This window comes from Neovison vison, chromosome 7 (assembly GCF_020171115.1).
Source record: "Neovison vison isolate M4711 chromosome 7, ASM_NN_V1, whole genome shotgun sequence".
Taxonomy (NCBI): domain Eukaryota; kingdom Metazoa; phylum Chordata; class Mammalia; order Carnivora; family Mustelidae; genus Neogale; species Neogale vison.
Genome location: NC_058097.1, coordinates 58,759,444 through 58,775,840, shown reverse-complemented (window position 1 = coordinate 58,775,840; position 16,397 = coordinate 58,759,444). Strand labels below are relative to the sequence as shown.

General features: G+C 45.8%; 1 protein-coding gene across 2 annotated transcripts in view; it reads right to left on the bottom strand.

Annotated features, from left to right (window-relative positions):
• The window catches only part of PEG3 (paternally expressed 3), a 33,714-nt gene extending 18,987 nt beyond the window's left edge, over positions 1-14,727 (bottom strand). The window contains exons 1-2 of one of the 2 annotated variants that reach the window (XM_044257505.1): positions 14,576-14,727; positions 9,586-9,672 (exon numbers count right to left, since the gene is read on the bottom strand). The gene's annotated coding sequence lies outside the window, so the exon portion shown is untranslated. Of the gene's footprint in view, positions 1-2,892; positions 2,981-9,585; positions 9,673-14,575 lie in introns of those variants that run through there. The other variant, XM_044257507.1, reaches the window with a different exon arrangement.
• Positions 14,728-16,397: the final 1,670 nt, after the last annotated feature.

Genomic DNA, 16,397 nt, shown 5'->3' with positions numbered 1-16,397 from the left:
GATGCACTTGTAACTTATGACCAAAAAAATGAATTCATTTAGGAATCTTAGTCTGAGTCGACCATATATAGTCAAGTATCCAGTAGTGGCATGAAAAGTGACATTTCAAACTAGTAAAGAATGTACAAATTACTTTGGTGATTGGTATATAGGAAAACTAGCCTATCATTCACTTAGGGGAAAAGGTCATACTATATACAATATATATATACTAAAACTAAAATAAAAATAAACAAAAGTTTAATTTTTATAATTATGGAACAAAGGCGGGCTTGTCTAACCTGACAATAAAATCAGGAGATATAAAGGGTAACTCCCAATCCACATAGGTACTTACTTACTATGTTAACTTTTCTTCCCAGTAGGCATGTATTTGAAGCATAAAGCACCAGTAAGTGAACTATATATAAGAACTCTATGGGTTAAAAAGTTTGATAGGGAATCAACAATTTTTCTAAGAACATAGAAACAGACAATCTGATCAGAAAGCAGAGCAAAATCTAGGGAAGAAACTTTAAAAGATGAACTGATTTAAGGAGCAACCTCCCGTAAAATTTCCATGAGCAATGAATCTACCATGTTATAAAAACCCTTCCAGAACACAGAAAAGAGATGAAGGACTTTCTATTCATTAATAATTTGACCATTTAAATGTCCTTATGAATCCTATCACAAGGTAGATGCCGAGTTCTATACAAAAAATTCACTCATTTCTTTTCTCAAGAAATTCAGGACTAGAGCAAACAAATACAATCTTCATTAAATGTGTTCATAGATTTTTCTAACCAGGGGAATAAACAGCCCTTGGTGAGTAAGACCATCACTTTTATTTTAACAGGAAAACCTTAAAAAAAAAATAAGAATCAGACCCTAACAATTCCTTCCCACAATGGCAGAGGAAAGTCATTTGAGATCTGAGAGTTTTGGGCCTTTAGAACAGAGTAATCATAAAGATGGACAATATATACATCTGTATGAGAAAACTGGGATACTCACATAGTGCTTATGGCAATGTAGATTCTACGGAGGGCAATTTGGATAGCTTATCAAAATTTTAAATGCACATACCCTGTCCTCTAAATTCTATTTCCATGAATTTATCCTAGATATATGTAATGACATGTGCAAAATATATTCATTGAAGCACTGCTAAAATGCACAAAATACAGTACATATTCATCTAATGATTATGAAACCTTTTAAAATAATGAGGCAATTGTAAATAAATGGCTACGAGATGCTCTCTAAGGCAGTTAAGTGACAAAATGGGACACAACAATGTGTAGAGCATTCTAAGAAACTATAAAAACAGGTACATTTACCTAAACAGATTATTTCTCTAAGGATATATATGAGACTGCTATTAGTGATCAATAGTGACTGCCTCTGGGGAAGGGAACTGGGGGCCAGGGAGAGAAGGGAAACTTACTTTTTCACTGTATACTCTCCTTTTATTTTTTGTTTTTATTTATTTTTTACCATGAGCATGTACTACCTAGTCAAAAAAATATATTCTAAGTTAAAACAAAACAATAAACAAAAGCACTGGAGGCCTTAAAGACTGTGCTGCCCACTGCATAGGTAACACAACACTGACACCTTAATGCTGAGCGGGGTCTTCTCCTCTCCCTATCCATTCCACCCTACTGGAGTCAGGTCACACCCTAAACCAGATGGCAGTCAATTTAGAAAAACGCCAAGAATCAACTGTGGAACTTCTGACACCCAAGAATGACATATGGAAATTGCAGCTCAAAGTTGAACATATTCCTCAGATATCCAACAATTATTATTATATAAATGCAATGCCATCCCCTACTATGTTAGTGCTTTCGCATCTGAAATCTAATAGACTTATCTGTCCACTGCACAAAGACAAGAGTTCACCAGTGTGTTCACAGAGGCACTCTTTACAATAGCAAAGAACAGGTACAGAAAGGAGAATGCTCAAGCAGAATCTCAACAGCAGAGACCACTGAAAGACCACTACTCAGCAGACCTGAAACTAAAAATGGGTAACAAATTTTCTATAGCACTATAAAAAGCAACCAAAACAAAAACAAACCAGAAGGTGAGGGGGAAAATATTTCACAATATAGATGACAGTTAATATTTGAAATGTGAAAAGCTCTTAGAAAATAGTAAGAGAAAGGTAAGTGTCTCAACATGAAAATAAAAACACACAGTGGTAAGATCCAACAGTTACATCAGAAATCAAAGAAATGTGAAATATGATGGTGAACATTTTTTGGCTTATCAAATGGGCAAATATTTCAAAAATCAAAATAAAAAAAAGAAAACCTGATGTTGGTGAGAAGCTGGCTGGTGCAGACATGAACCATATTTCTGAATGCTGTTTCAGCAAATGGCTTAAAAACACTAAAAATACCCATTCCTTTTGAACCAGCAAGTCTCCATTTAAGGATAGTCAAGTAAATAAAATATTAGTAAGATAAAAATAAGAGCTAAAAAGTTGGCTGCCCACTACAATTAAGTCTTTATATGGATATCTAATTTCCAGTTTATAAAAGCTAACACTTGTGGTGCTAAAAACCTGTGGCAGTAAATGACGGCAGGTGACATCATTTTACACACAAAGTCAGAGGAAGGGACAAGCACATGTCAGGGAAGTATTCTGCTGTCGGTGTGTTGTTGTATAACGCAGTCCTACCAGAGTCATTAAGAGTCAAACTCTGGAAAACAAAACACTGGTCAATATCCTCCTACTGGGATACCTAAGAGCAGGTGAGCCCTGTGAGATGAGGTAAGATGCCCCACTCGCCACGTGACCCAGCCCTTAACCCTGACTCACTCTGTCCTCCATCTGCAGTCCAAAGGGCAACTAAGAATGGGGCCAGATATGCTTAGTACCTGCCACGGCCCCATACTCACCTTACCCTCGGGAAGACCCAGATCCCAGGTGAACTTGTCCTGTGACAGCACCTCTGGCCAATCAGAAGCATAACTGCTCTACCCACTTCGTCCCCACTTCCCCAGTCCAGCCTACAGTTAAAGAAAACAGAAGATACAGGTGAAGAAGTGGCTGAGACTAAAGCATCAAAAAGGAGTCGACTGAAGGTTTGCCTGATATGATCACATGAAATGTTAAGGCTGAGGGGGAACGCCTCCAAGGATGCTCAGAAAGGCCAACAATAACAATTTACCCATATAATGAGATGTGCTTGAAGATGCATGAAGCCAGTAGAAATGAGTGCCCACACTTATACCCAAAGTCCCTGAGGGCAAGGCCTCTGCTGCTTTTTCCATCATTGTATTTTATCTTCACAGGACTGGCACAGAAAAGGTGTTCAATAAATATTTGCTTGCACTTCAATGCAAAAAATGTTTAATAAATCCAATCTAGAAAAGTCTAAATAGCCCATAACCATGAAAGCCTATTCCAGGAATACAAGGAAGATATCCCAATTCCAGTGGACTATTCTATATGAGCTATTAAAGGGGGAAGGGAGGGAACCCCGTGAGCACTGTTACACATTGGAAAGCATTTGCAAACTTCAATAGCCTCTCCTTATTTTGTTCTTAGCAAAAGAAAAAGGAGACCATTTAAGAATAAAGATTTAATCTCAAATAAATACAAGAAAGCACGTGAAACACTAAAGCTATTCCAACTAAAGGTGAAGACAAGGAAAGGAGGTCCTCCACCAAACTACCATTCAACGGTATTCTGGAAAAAACCTAGCAAACACAACAGAAGAAATGAAAGGTGTGATGTGAAAAAAGCATTATTTTGAACTGAAAAACCTCATCAATAAATACAAGAAAAGAAGTCCATTAATAACAAAATAAATTTGCATAAATTCACCAAAGTATTTGGAACCTCAAACAAAAATTTTAGACGTACAGAACATAAAACAAGTCCTAATAAATGAAAACATATGTTTTCAGATGGGAATGTGGAAATTTTTGTCAATCCTTCCTTGAACATAAATTAAGATTCAGTAACAGGGTGCGGAGTTTTAACAAAATGAGAATCCAGTTCCTCTAGGTAAATAAATGTACAAAAATATCAGGAGAATTTTGAGTAAGGTATGTGTGTGGTGGGAGGAGTGAGTTGTCTGTAAAATGACCCAAACATATGAAAACATATTCTTTTCAACACAATGATCCAAGTGTTAAGACAAATACACTAACAGAGCTAACGCAGTCGAAAAACTGACTTGCAAGGAAGTATATACGCATGCGGGATTTAGTTTACAATAAAGAAATGTCTCTCAGTCAAGAAGAGCATTAACTGTTTAAATACAAACTATAAACTTTCTGAGGACTAAGTAGTAAAGTAATTTTAACAAACATGGTAAGAGGCGACAGCCAACACTTTAATTTCTGACCAGTTATTCAAGTATGTTTTCCAAGGAGGCTGGAGATAGCCTTTGACATTAGGAAAGAATAATAAAACCAGTGTTGGTGTCTGGCCTCCTGACAAGAAATTCTTTATTTCAAAACATCACTAGAAGGCTAAGACCACTAAGGCCAATAACAAACATACTTTGTTCACACCAAAATAAATCACTGTACTCAAAACACAGCATTCTTCCAAAAATTTCGAACAGAAAGGAATGAAAACAGATAAAAATCTTTAATAGAATGTTATGTAGCCATTAAGTCATGTTTTCAAAAAATTTTATTTCTGATTACAAACACAGAAGATAGGGCAATGTTCAGTTACAGAATATTTGATGGGGAAACTAAAAGCCATACCCATTGATCAAATTTGTTGCTATTCTAAACCTTTCAACATCCATATATAGAGTAGGATCTCATTTTTACTTAAATGGGATCACATTAGGAGTTCTCCATGAGTATGTTTTTTTTTTAATTTGTTTTTTTAAAATAAACTTTCCACCCAACATGGGGCTTGAACTCACAATCCCAAGATCAAAAGTCACATGCTCTACCCACTGACCCAGCCAGGTGTCCCTTATGTGTGCACTGTAAAACTTAGTAATTTTTGATGGTTATCTTTCTGTACTAGTACTTACAGATCTACATCATTCTTTCTAAAGGCCACATAGTATTCCATTCTACAAACACACTGGTTTATTTAAACTTGACAGAAACCACTAATGTAAAAAAATTTTGAAGCATTAAGTTAAAATAAGGTATAAATTTGTACATACACATGACATTTATATGTTAGAAAATGATGAAAATATCCACACAAAAGAATATAATGCAATTTTTAGAAAGCAAAGCTTTAAGTGGAAATGTATTTATATAAAAATTCTTGTAGACACTGTTAAACAGTGACAAAGTAGTACATGTACACGCATAAAAAACCACATCCTTGTAAATGGAGACTGAAAATGTGGTGGACACATTCTGAGCTCTCCAGAAGGTATATCACACCTTCCTGCCAACCACTGTCTCACATCCTACAAACTTGCACTCTTATAACTTGTCTGAAACATTAATGAATTGGGTATGATCTCTCATTTGTGTTAAAATAAAAATTACAAAAATATTTAAACATGGAAGTATAAACCAGAAGAAAACTTCCACATAAATCATGAGTAAAGATTTCATAAACCTGAAACATTTTTTAAAAAACATTTTTTAAATATTTAAACATAAACCTGAAACATTTTTTTAAAAAGTAATAAAAGATACTTCCATTTCTTTTTGCATTTTAGTTTAAATGTTTTCCTAAGTTCACAATTGAAAAACATTTTTTGAATATAAAAATCCAAAGTAAATTTAATTGCTATTTGTCCTTTTTCTTTCTGCTTGTTACTGTTTATCAGCACTCCCTCTGCTGTGGTGGTGCTTGGGACATGGCCTCTGCTTACTCTGACACTTCCCCCTCCTCGTCAGGCCACCTCACGTTGCCCCCATGGAGTCCTCCACTCACTATCTGTAACCCCCCTCGAGCCTGTGCACCACTTGATGGCACTCCTCACGTAGGGCCTCCCCTCTGTCCTGTTTAGTTCAAACTGAATTCTGGCCACATGGCCCACCCATCACCTTTTCTGACTTGAAGGTGGACCTTCACATGCCCCTAGTTACTAAAGCTTCTGCATTTCCCTCTGTTCTCTAGAGTAGTAAGTGGGTTAAGTACTAGCCAAAGGCAGGATCTTAAAAGGTCTGACCACATTCTGCAGACAGGGGCAACGGTGGAGACACAAAGGGACCAGGCCAACTCTGATCCTAGGGGCCAAGGGAGACCACGAAATCCAAGAGAGGAGACATATGAGGGAAAACCAGTCTCAATCTCCACACCAGGTAGAAGAGCTTCCAGATTTCTAGCTGTTCTTTAACCTCCAAATATCTGTTCTTACACACACTGGACGTCTAACCATGAAATGTTACATGCACTACATACATTTATATGGAGTGAATTTCAGACATGAGCTTGACCACCCAAAACCACAGGACAATGCTGCTGCCAGGACAACAGTGTTGCCATTGCGGTTTATGCTGCAGTTTTAGCACTATTCTTTAGAAGTTTTAAAGCACTTCACTTCTCTATTTCATGAATAGAAAACAAAAATATGGGTCTCAACTGAAACAAAGATGGAATTCATCAGGTGTCCCTGCTATAAGCGCAGTGTCTCTGGCCTCAAAGCGCAGTGTCTCTGGCCTCAAAGGATCAGTGGGTCAAGAATTTAACTGAACTTGGAAAAACTCAAAGAACACATACCAGAGGCTTGGATACCTAAGTGGGATGTGTAAGGAGAGATAAAAAAAAATCCTGTGACCCCACTGTTTGACCTCAGGCTCCCCACATCCCATCAGTTGAGAAAGAAGCTCCAAGAGAGCTTCTTTTTTTTTTTTTTTCCCCAAGAGAGCTTCTTTATCCCCATCTCGACTTACTTACTTTGGTCCCTCAGCACAGAGCACCTAGATTTAGCCCCCTCACTCATTCTACCTACCTCATCCAAGGGGGCTGGAATTGAGAACTTTAAAGTCAGGAAGCGAGGCAGTTACTTTCTTCATTTCTCAAGGACAGCATGGTGTGCAGTCTCCTCTCTCTTCTCATTTGCTCCCTTCTCCTGCCTCTTTCTGCAGACCAACAGTCTCTACTACAGCATGTACCTGGGTAAATGCTGCCCCTGTCCCAGACCTACCTCACCTCCCAGTGAAGTGCTCAGTGCCGAGAGACTAACAACTCAAGCTCTCTGAATTTGCAAGTGCACACCATGGCTCAAGTTCTTCTAGGGTAGTGGTTCTCAAATTTGGGGGTGCCAAAAGCTCTCTGAGTTACTTGTGAAATATGTAGCTGCCTTTCCAGGTATGATGACTTAGGAGGTCTGTGGAACTCTAGGCAAGAGGCATTCAAACAAGCCCTCCAGAAGCTATACAGTGAGAACCACTGCTCTAGACTTAGATGTGTGGTCTTGTACAACTGACCGTGAACAGCACCATATGGCCAACAGGAGCTGTTGGGCAACCAATTTTATATGAGAATGTCTGCAAAGAGGAAATGACCACTCTCCCTACCACACTGGCCTCAATCTCTACTCTCTGGTCTTTTACATGGCTCCTCTCAGGTAATCTCCACATCACTCTGGGCTTACCTCTCTCACATAAGCTCAGCACTTACCACACTGCAGCAAAATTTCCTTGTTGTTGTCCATTCCTGTGGGGGTTCCCCAAAAATTTCAGAAGAGAGGAAACAGTATCTCAGAGTTTAGTTTAATTATCAGATTCCAAACAGTTCAAGATGAATAAAGCTACCTTAAAGAAAATGTCTTCTGAACCAGTATGATATATCTGACCATACTTAAATGTCAATAATTAGCTGATCAGACTTTTTTTTCCCCAAAAGAGAAAGAGCATGGAAAGGCAGGCCACAAAGCATGGTTCATTTAACCATGTACAGAAAAGGGCTACTCTGGCTAGACCTAATCTGAATGGAAATTGGGAAGGAAAGGGACTGTAGACAAGGAGCTTCTGGTGTCCTAGTAATCCTACCAAGAGCTTCACTGCACCAGAGGGTAGCACCAGCCTACTTTACAGGCCAGTGCTATTAAACCTTGTCTGCATCCTCTCATCTTGATTCCATACTCGCCAAGCAACCTGCTCATTATGGTTTCACTTCCCACGTAGGTCTGCATACAGAGAAAGAATTTACTGATCATACATACTTTTGAGTATTCGGGTCCCTGCTGTACTTATCTCCCACCAAAAACTGATAAACCAAAATTGAGAAAACAGGAACATCGTACTTTAGCCACACTATTTTTCAACATAAATTATTATGTCAGTAGGGTTTCTAGAAGTCTTCTGAGCTTCAGTCACGTGTACCTACTAACATGAGTAAAATAAGGTTCCTGAGTCTCCACAGGCTTCAGCATCAGGCATTAGCTACTTGGAGCATTCACTGAGGCCAGGAATAAACAAATCCATTCCCAGGGGCCCACCTGGGACATCATGTAAGCCTTTCTCCAGATGATAATACCATCAACATGGCCACCTATCTTGGTGAGCATGTTTTCTTACTCTCCATCTAAATAGAGTTCTCATTCAGAAGATACTGATGTCAGTGACTACGTTACCCACTTCCAGAGACACAGAATCTAACATGGTCCTATCCCAGACTGGGCATATAGTGTCCATGTTTGCTGATGGAATGAACAACTTTTGCTATTCTTCTCTTTTTTCCACATAATGTGATATCTTGTACCTTATCTGAAACAGTCAGCAAGCCATGAAAGAAGAGTACAGGCCCTCCTGAGTCTCTTAGAACCTCTCTCAAATCCATCCACTTCACTTAACTCCATGCTCTGATCTGAATCCACGCCACCACCTCTCACCCAGACCTGAGGGTGCAACCAATTTCCACCCTCCCCTTCTAAACCTGACAACCAGATGGTACGTTTAAAACACAAATCTGATTCCCATGTTACTTTCATGGCTAAAACACCTCAATGGTTTCCCACTATGCTTCATATCAAGCACATATACTTACCATTGACTGCAAGGCCTTTCACAATACAGTTCCTATTGACCTTCAAAATCCACATTTTGCTCAACTGCTACTCAATTCTTTCCTTTGCTCCAGGTATCCTAGACTTTTGGTCTTTATCTCTGGATCCCTCAGGAAATGTCCCGTCCCCTCTGCTTAAGACTACACTTCCTAAAGCATACTACTGTCCTCCTTTCTTCAGGACTCTCAATGACTTTCCCAGGAAGGCCCTATGTGGCCTTTCTCAGGTTAACTGTTGTTCATAATGAATGTTCTGTCCCCAAAACATGAAAGATACAATTGTTTTTTCAACATTTTCATTACCCAATAGAGCAGGAGCTCTAAGAAAACATCTCCTTTCCCACTCGGGGTCACGTTTGATAGATGAACCAATGAATCTCTCATGCTTCTTTAATCACCCAACAAGAGAGAAAGAGCATGCCTGAAGGTGCAACTGAGTGTTGCAAAGGATAGCGTGGAGCCAAGGAGAATTTCTGGTGAACACACAAACTCACCAGAAGAGTCTGTGAGTTTTCAGAGCACAAATGACACTTGCATGGCTATATGGAACACCTATGCAGTAGGAAAGTGTCAGGATGAGGAAAAATGTGTTCGCTCCAAGGATGAGTGTAGCACTGTGAGAAGGGAATTCAGCTCACCTGGACCTGGCCACCTAGTGTTTGGACCTAGTCCCTCGTCCTCTTGCCAGCTGTCTCTCAGAAGGGTAGAAGCTCGAGAAGGCAAAGCTGGGGAAAGAAACGAAAACATGAGATATCAAATTTACTTTGTATATACATTACTCAGGCTGAAAAGGACTGCATAAAAGATGCATCTCCACTTCTTCCAGTGACAGAGGTCAAACCAGACCAGGAAGAGCTCTTCCTTACAGGATGGAAGGGCCCATGGGCATTGCTCCCTGAGGCAGATGCACCTTGGACTGTAACCACAACCCTTTTCCAATGAGGTTATGTCAATGGGTGGCAAGCCAATTTCTGAGTATCTCAGAACCCTTTCTAACAAACAGAGCAAAATAGTAAAGACACAGTGCTTTGGATTAAGAAATCAAGTCAAGAATTCAACGGAAGTTATTAGCTATGTGACATTGGCTGTCCCTCTAAAAGCAAAGGATGCATGTTGCAGGCAAAAATCGGAGGAAAGAATAGCTAAAGCAGTACAGTGATTTACTAGTTACATGCCCTATATAGTGCTTAACATCTTACTTTTATTATTCATTATTTGTCACTCCTTACCACAACATTATTAATTTTCTAGTTCCCAGTTCACAGAAAAGCAGATGCTCAGAGAACTCAATCTCAGACCTCATGGCAGACTATTATAGATCATCGTAATGTCATTTTGGAAAACAGAACATCTGACATTTTCCATGAACACCACGCACAGCAGCAACAATATGCACCCTTTAGAAAAGTGAATTAAATCCCAGTTTTGTCATTTAACAGCCAGTGATGCAGGGCCAGACACTTAACTCTACTTTAAATTTAAGTAATATGAACTTAACTTAAAATTAACTTAAATGTGGACTCAATACTATCATTAAGTAGTAACATCATTCCTTAACCTTATGTAACATTTTAGAGATTATCAACACGCTTCCAATGGATTAATACTTCCTATTTCAAGTCCCTCTGTGCCTCAGAGCATGCATTCAGTCAACTAGAAGCACCTGGGGGAAGCATCTTCACCATTACACTCTACTATATATTGAAACATTGTTCACCAGTGGATGTATATTCTTAATTTTCTCTCACCACCATTGGGAAGGAAGAATGCAATGTGTCACCTTCCCTACTACCTTAAAAATAAATAAATAAATAAATAAATAAATAAAGGTAGGGACTTACAGGCTCCTTTGTTGTAGCTAGGACTAGAAGCAGCACCCCCTGGAGTCCAGAATAAACTTAAGGAAACATGGTGAAAGCTAATTCAGTGTTGGAAGCATCACTGCCCTCCAGAGGACGCTGTGACAGTGCCCCAAAAAGCTCTGCGCAGGAGCAGCCCCACCTCACCTAAGCAGGAAGCCCTGCCCCTCCAGCTCTCCCACAGCCTCCACCCAAAACCACGCCCGGACTTGCCTAGAAAGCATCCACTCCATAATCTCCCATACCACGCCCCTCTTGTAACGGTCTGTAGCTCTGAATTGTCTAGTTCATAGGCTTTTAGACCTTTTTCTTTGCATAACCTCCATACTGCCCTCAGAGCCTCCAAACCCCAAACCTTACATCCACAGCCTGCCATCTCCATTTTCTTGAGACCCTGCCCTTCCCCAAACATATTAAAAGATCTAAATATGAACCCCAGTTTTCCAGACTGACCCTCCGAGCTGTACGGGTGAGCCCTGTCCCCCGCATTCCCCCGAGAGCTGGCTTTGGTATCCTTCCAAGGAAACGCGCCGCCCGCCATGCTGCATGGCCACTGCGGCGAACACTCTGGGCCTGCCAAACGGGTGCCTGCACAGCAAACCTCACACTCCCTTTGGCCAGCAAAGGTGAGCAGGGCTACACAGGTGCCCTTAGTCACTCAAGACACGGCAACACCACCTGCAGGCCCACCCTCCAACTCCATGGCCATTCCTGATGGTGCCTGCGCAGTAACCCTCGGAGTCACCTACTGGCCAACATGGCACAAGAACAAGCAGGAGTCTGCAGTCCCATCAATCAGGACAAGACAGCCTGTCCTTCACAACTGCCCCGTGTAGTTCTGCCACTCACTCAAAATGGCACCTGCGCAGTGAGCCTCGGCAGCCATCTACGGGCCAACAAACATACCGCTAGGGTGGGTATGGGTCTGCAGATCCTGTCTGTCATTCAGGACAAGCCAGCCCCTCCCTCAGGGCCGTCCTCCCCCGCAGCTGAGGCATCACTCAAGATGGTGCCTGTGCAATAAACCTCGGGGGGGGGGGGGGCCGATCCCAGGCCAACATGGGGTCTACAGTCTCCTGTTAGTCACTCAAAACATCAAAGCCGCCCTTCGGTGTGCTCCCAGAAATAAAATCACTGATGGTAACATCTGAGCAATAAGCTCTAGCTGTCACCTGTTCATCAAATGGGTGGAGCTCCGAAGCACCCCCTTGGCCTCGTGGGGACCACACCCCCAGCAGGAGCAGCCAGTCCCACCGTCACTTAAGATTGTACCTGCGCAGTAAATCTTGGCCGCCACGTGGCAGCCAAAACACACTGCTAGAGTGGGCGGAGCTCCATAGGCCCTCCACTTGGCCCCACCCCCACCCCAATGTCACTCAAGATGGCGCCTGTGCAGTAAATCTCAGCTGCCACCTGTTGGCCAACAAGCAGTACTACAGAGGGCCGAACTCCGCAGCCCCTCCCCTTGGTTTCACCCCACTCTTCCACAGCCAGCCCCACTGTCACTCAAGATGGTGCCTGCGCAGTAAGTCTCAGCTGCCACCTGTTGGCCGGCTAACAGTACTAGAGTGGGCCTTGAGCCTTGGACCCGCCCCCCCAGGCCAGTCCCACTGTCACTCAAGATGGAGCCTGCGCAGTAAGTCCGGCTGCCACCTGTTGGCCGACAGTACTAGAGTGGGCTGAGTTCTTCAGCCCCTCCCCTTGGATCCACCCCATCCCTCCGCAGGAGCCCCAAGGTCACTCAAGATGGAGCCTGCGCAATAAGTCTCGACTGCCACCTGTCGGCCAACAAACAGTACTAGAATGGACTGAGTTCTGCAGCCCACCCTCTTGAGCACCCTCTACGGCCAGCCCCACTGTCACTCAAGATGGCACCTGCAGTAAGTCTCGGCTGCCACCTATGGGCCAACGAAGAGTGCTAGTCGGCCGAACTGTGCAGCCCCTCCTCTTGGGCCCACCTACTCCCTGCCCCACCTCCGCCGCGGCCAGCCCCACGGTCACTCAAGATGGTGCCTGTGCAATAAGTCTCGGCTGCCACCTGTCGGCCAATGAAGAGTGCTAGTGGGCCGAACTCTGTAGCCCCTCTTCTTGGGCCCACCTACCCCCGGCGCCCCCGCGCCGGGGCCAGCCCCACTGTCACTCAAGATGGCGCTTGCGCAATAAGTCTCGGCTGCCACCTGTTGGCCAAACAGCGCTAAAGTGGGCCGAGCTCTGCAGCCCCTCCTCTTAGGCCCACCTACTCCACCCCCACCGCCGCGGCCAGCCCTACTGTCACTCAAGATGGCGCTTGCGCAATAAGTCTCGGCTGCCACCTGTTGGCCAAACAGCGCTAAGGTGGGCCGAGCTCTGCAGCCCCTCCCCTTGGATCCTCCCCCTGCAGCTCTGCAGGCCTGCAGGATGGCGCCTGCGCAGTAAGTCTCGGCTGCCCCCTGTCGACCAACAAAAATAGTGCCAGAGCGAGCGGGGCTTCTCAGGCCAGGCCCCACCCCAAGCCCACCAACAGAAACTGCGCAACACAGCTCCACCGCTCCCGCACCCCCAGCAATTCCCCTAGCCAAATGATGGGGCCAGACACACCCAGGGCACCAACTGTCCCCAGACAGTAGGAAAAGGGTGGTCTAGGAGAAAGAGCGGGCACGCCAACAGTCTGTAGCCCTGTCCCTCAGAACTGATGGTTTCATGACGGCCGCGGTCTCCGCGGCAAACTTCAGGCGTTCAGTAGACACTGCCTCTCCAGACCACACAGATGGGGCGAGCCAATAAAAATGGCCCCCAGTCACTTGCCGTGGCCCATTCTCAGAAGTCAGAGTCCAGACCCCACGCTAGTCGGCCTCTGCAGCCAGACCCATGACTACCAAAGGAGCTGCGAAGTAGTCGAGACCCTGCAGCCTTCAATCACTGCGTGGAACACAGGTTCGGAAAAGCCGCTACAGCCCCTGGCCCCGCCCCCTCCTGCGGCCACCACCACCACGCCTGCGCGGCAAACTTCGGCCACTCCCCCCCAAAGATGGCGCCAAGGTAGGCGGGTCTCAGCAGACAGTGGTAACCCAGCTGAGCCGCAGTCTTGACAGCCCCTGGCCCCGCCCAGCCTGCAGCCAACCAATCAGGAAGCGCCTGTGCCGCTAACGTCACCACACACACCGAAGAAGGCGCTAGGCAGGGAGGAGGGCTCCCAGCCTCTCACAGCCAGAGAAACTACCCCACAGGCATGAAGCCCTCGGCCCCGCCCCTTGCAGCCGGTAGCTCCTCCCGCTGCCACTGCGGCAAAACAGGCCCCACCCCCAAGGGCTAGCAGGGATGCAGGGACAGCCGGAGCGAACCAGCCTGTCAGGGACACCGTGGGATGGACGTAGCGGTCTGCAGCCCCCAGACCCAGCTGCGGACGGAGGGGGCGCCCTGAAACCCGCCAGCCCGCCACTTCCCCAGTGCCCACTCTGGCTGGCTCGCTGGACAGGAGTCCGCGGCCAACCCGTCCCCGTTCCCCACTTCCACAGGCAAGATGGCGCGGCAGTCCCCCAGCCCCGGGGCCACCTCAGAGGGATGACCCGTCCCCGGGACCCTGGTGGGCCACACAGGATGGCGCCTGCGGCAAGCACGGCAACCCTGCCTGAGACCCGCTGAGGGAGGACCCTGCCAGACGACGTCCGCCGGCCCCACCCCCCGGCTGACCAGGGTCCCAGACTGTGGCGTGTGACCGCTGTGCCGCCTCATGCTGCATCCTGACACCGTCCTGATGTGGCTGTGCAGGACGGGCGCCAGTCTGACTCACCTCCCTCACCACACGGCCTGGGGCCCGACCAAGGTACAGCCGCCGTGCACGGTCTAGCACGCCCACAGGACCCCTGGCGCCCGGCGGCGCCACCAGCCCAGGGTGGACATGCCAGTTCCTCTGCTCCGACCTCGTCCTCCTGCAAGCTCCCGGCGTCTGCACCGAGCCTCTGCGCGCGACTCCTTGTCAGGCTCTCCGCAGAGGCGGGGCTCCAGCGCAGGCCAATCAGCAGCCAAGTTTCCCACCCCGGGCCCCTTCGCCACGCCTCTGAACCCTGCCAATCAGGCTGTGGTTGCCGTGCCTACAGCTTGGCGCGAAGGCTGGAGGTTGACGTCAACTGAGCTGATACTAGGGGCCCCTGTGAGGGGTCTGCTAAGGGGGGAGGGGGCGGTGGGCGGGTGTGTGTGACCCCCACACAAAGAAAGGGGGGTGACACCGAGAAGGGCCAACTAATGACGCCCAAACACAAAACCAACTTAGAAAAATAACGTACATTTGTCCAAAATGTGAAAATCCAGCGGGCAAAACCGAGTATGTAGAAGTGCAAAGACAAGCGAGAAGGTGGGAGACGACACTTCTCCGCCTGGGACACAGGAAAGACGCGGGCCAGCTCCCTCAGTAAACGAGCCGCTCTCGGAACCAGTACGGGAAACACCAGCCGCGCCAGAAAGCTGGGCGGCCACGGAGACGCTGGTACCTCATGGGAAGACACAAATGGCTGACAGACCCGCGGCAAAAAAATCCCGCGCTGCCTCAAAGCCCGGCGAGGTGGGCGCCACGGACGAGTGCGGTGCGCGGATCCCCGCACGCATCCCCGCCATTGCCTGGCACAGACCTGCACAGACCCCCGCAGACCCTGCCAGTGTCCCGCACAGATCCCTGCAGAGACCCTCGCAGACCCCGCCGGTACCGGGCACAGACCCCGGCAGACCTTACCGCCACCTGGCAGACCTGCACCGGTCCCCATACAGACCCCACAGCACCCGCACAGATCCCTGAACAGACTCCCGGAAGACCCAGCGCCCCGCACACACCCTGCAGCGCCCCGCACACACCCTGCAAGCCGCTCCGCAGAACCCCGCCGCACTGGGTGGCAGACCACCGAACCGCAGATGACACCAGGGAGGGGACCGGTAGCTCGGGACAACAGTGAGGGGCAGCTGTCCGGGACTAGGAAGGACCAAGGACTCCCAGAGTTAGGTAAACACATAAGTTGCTCAAGTTTGTAGGAATGAGCTGGTAAGTGTTTTCATTTGTTTGTTTGTTAAGGATGAACACATCTGCAGATAAAACTTGCACAAAACAATACAAGAACTCGTTAACTGGTTACCTGGAGGGAAAAGGAATGGAGGGGGCAAGGGAGGAGGACGAAGGAAGGATTTTTCTTCTCTTCTCCAACCTATGCCGTCTGAATATCCTTGATAGAAATACCAATTTCTTTTCTAGCAATAAAATCAATGAATTTTGTGAAACTCATTGATCCAACTATTCTACCTTCAAAAGACTAAGACAAAGAAGATAAGCAGTGTTGTATGAAAGATAATACGCAAGCATATTCATGGAGCATCATCTTTTATTAGAAAAGTGTACTCCGCAGGAGAATTAAATGGTATTCTGGTAAATCCATACATTGCAATTTTATGTGGCCAATAAAAATGTAGGATTTTAATTTTAGAGGAAAAAAATTCATGAGTTAATTATAAAATGCAGGTTACCTACAAGCACATAAAATATGATGCCCCAAATTAAATTTTCTATTTATACTTAGTAAGTATAAATAGAAATCAGTGGTTGCTTGTTACATTAAGAAGTTACTGGCGTG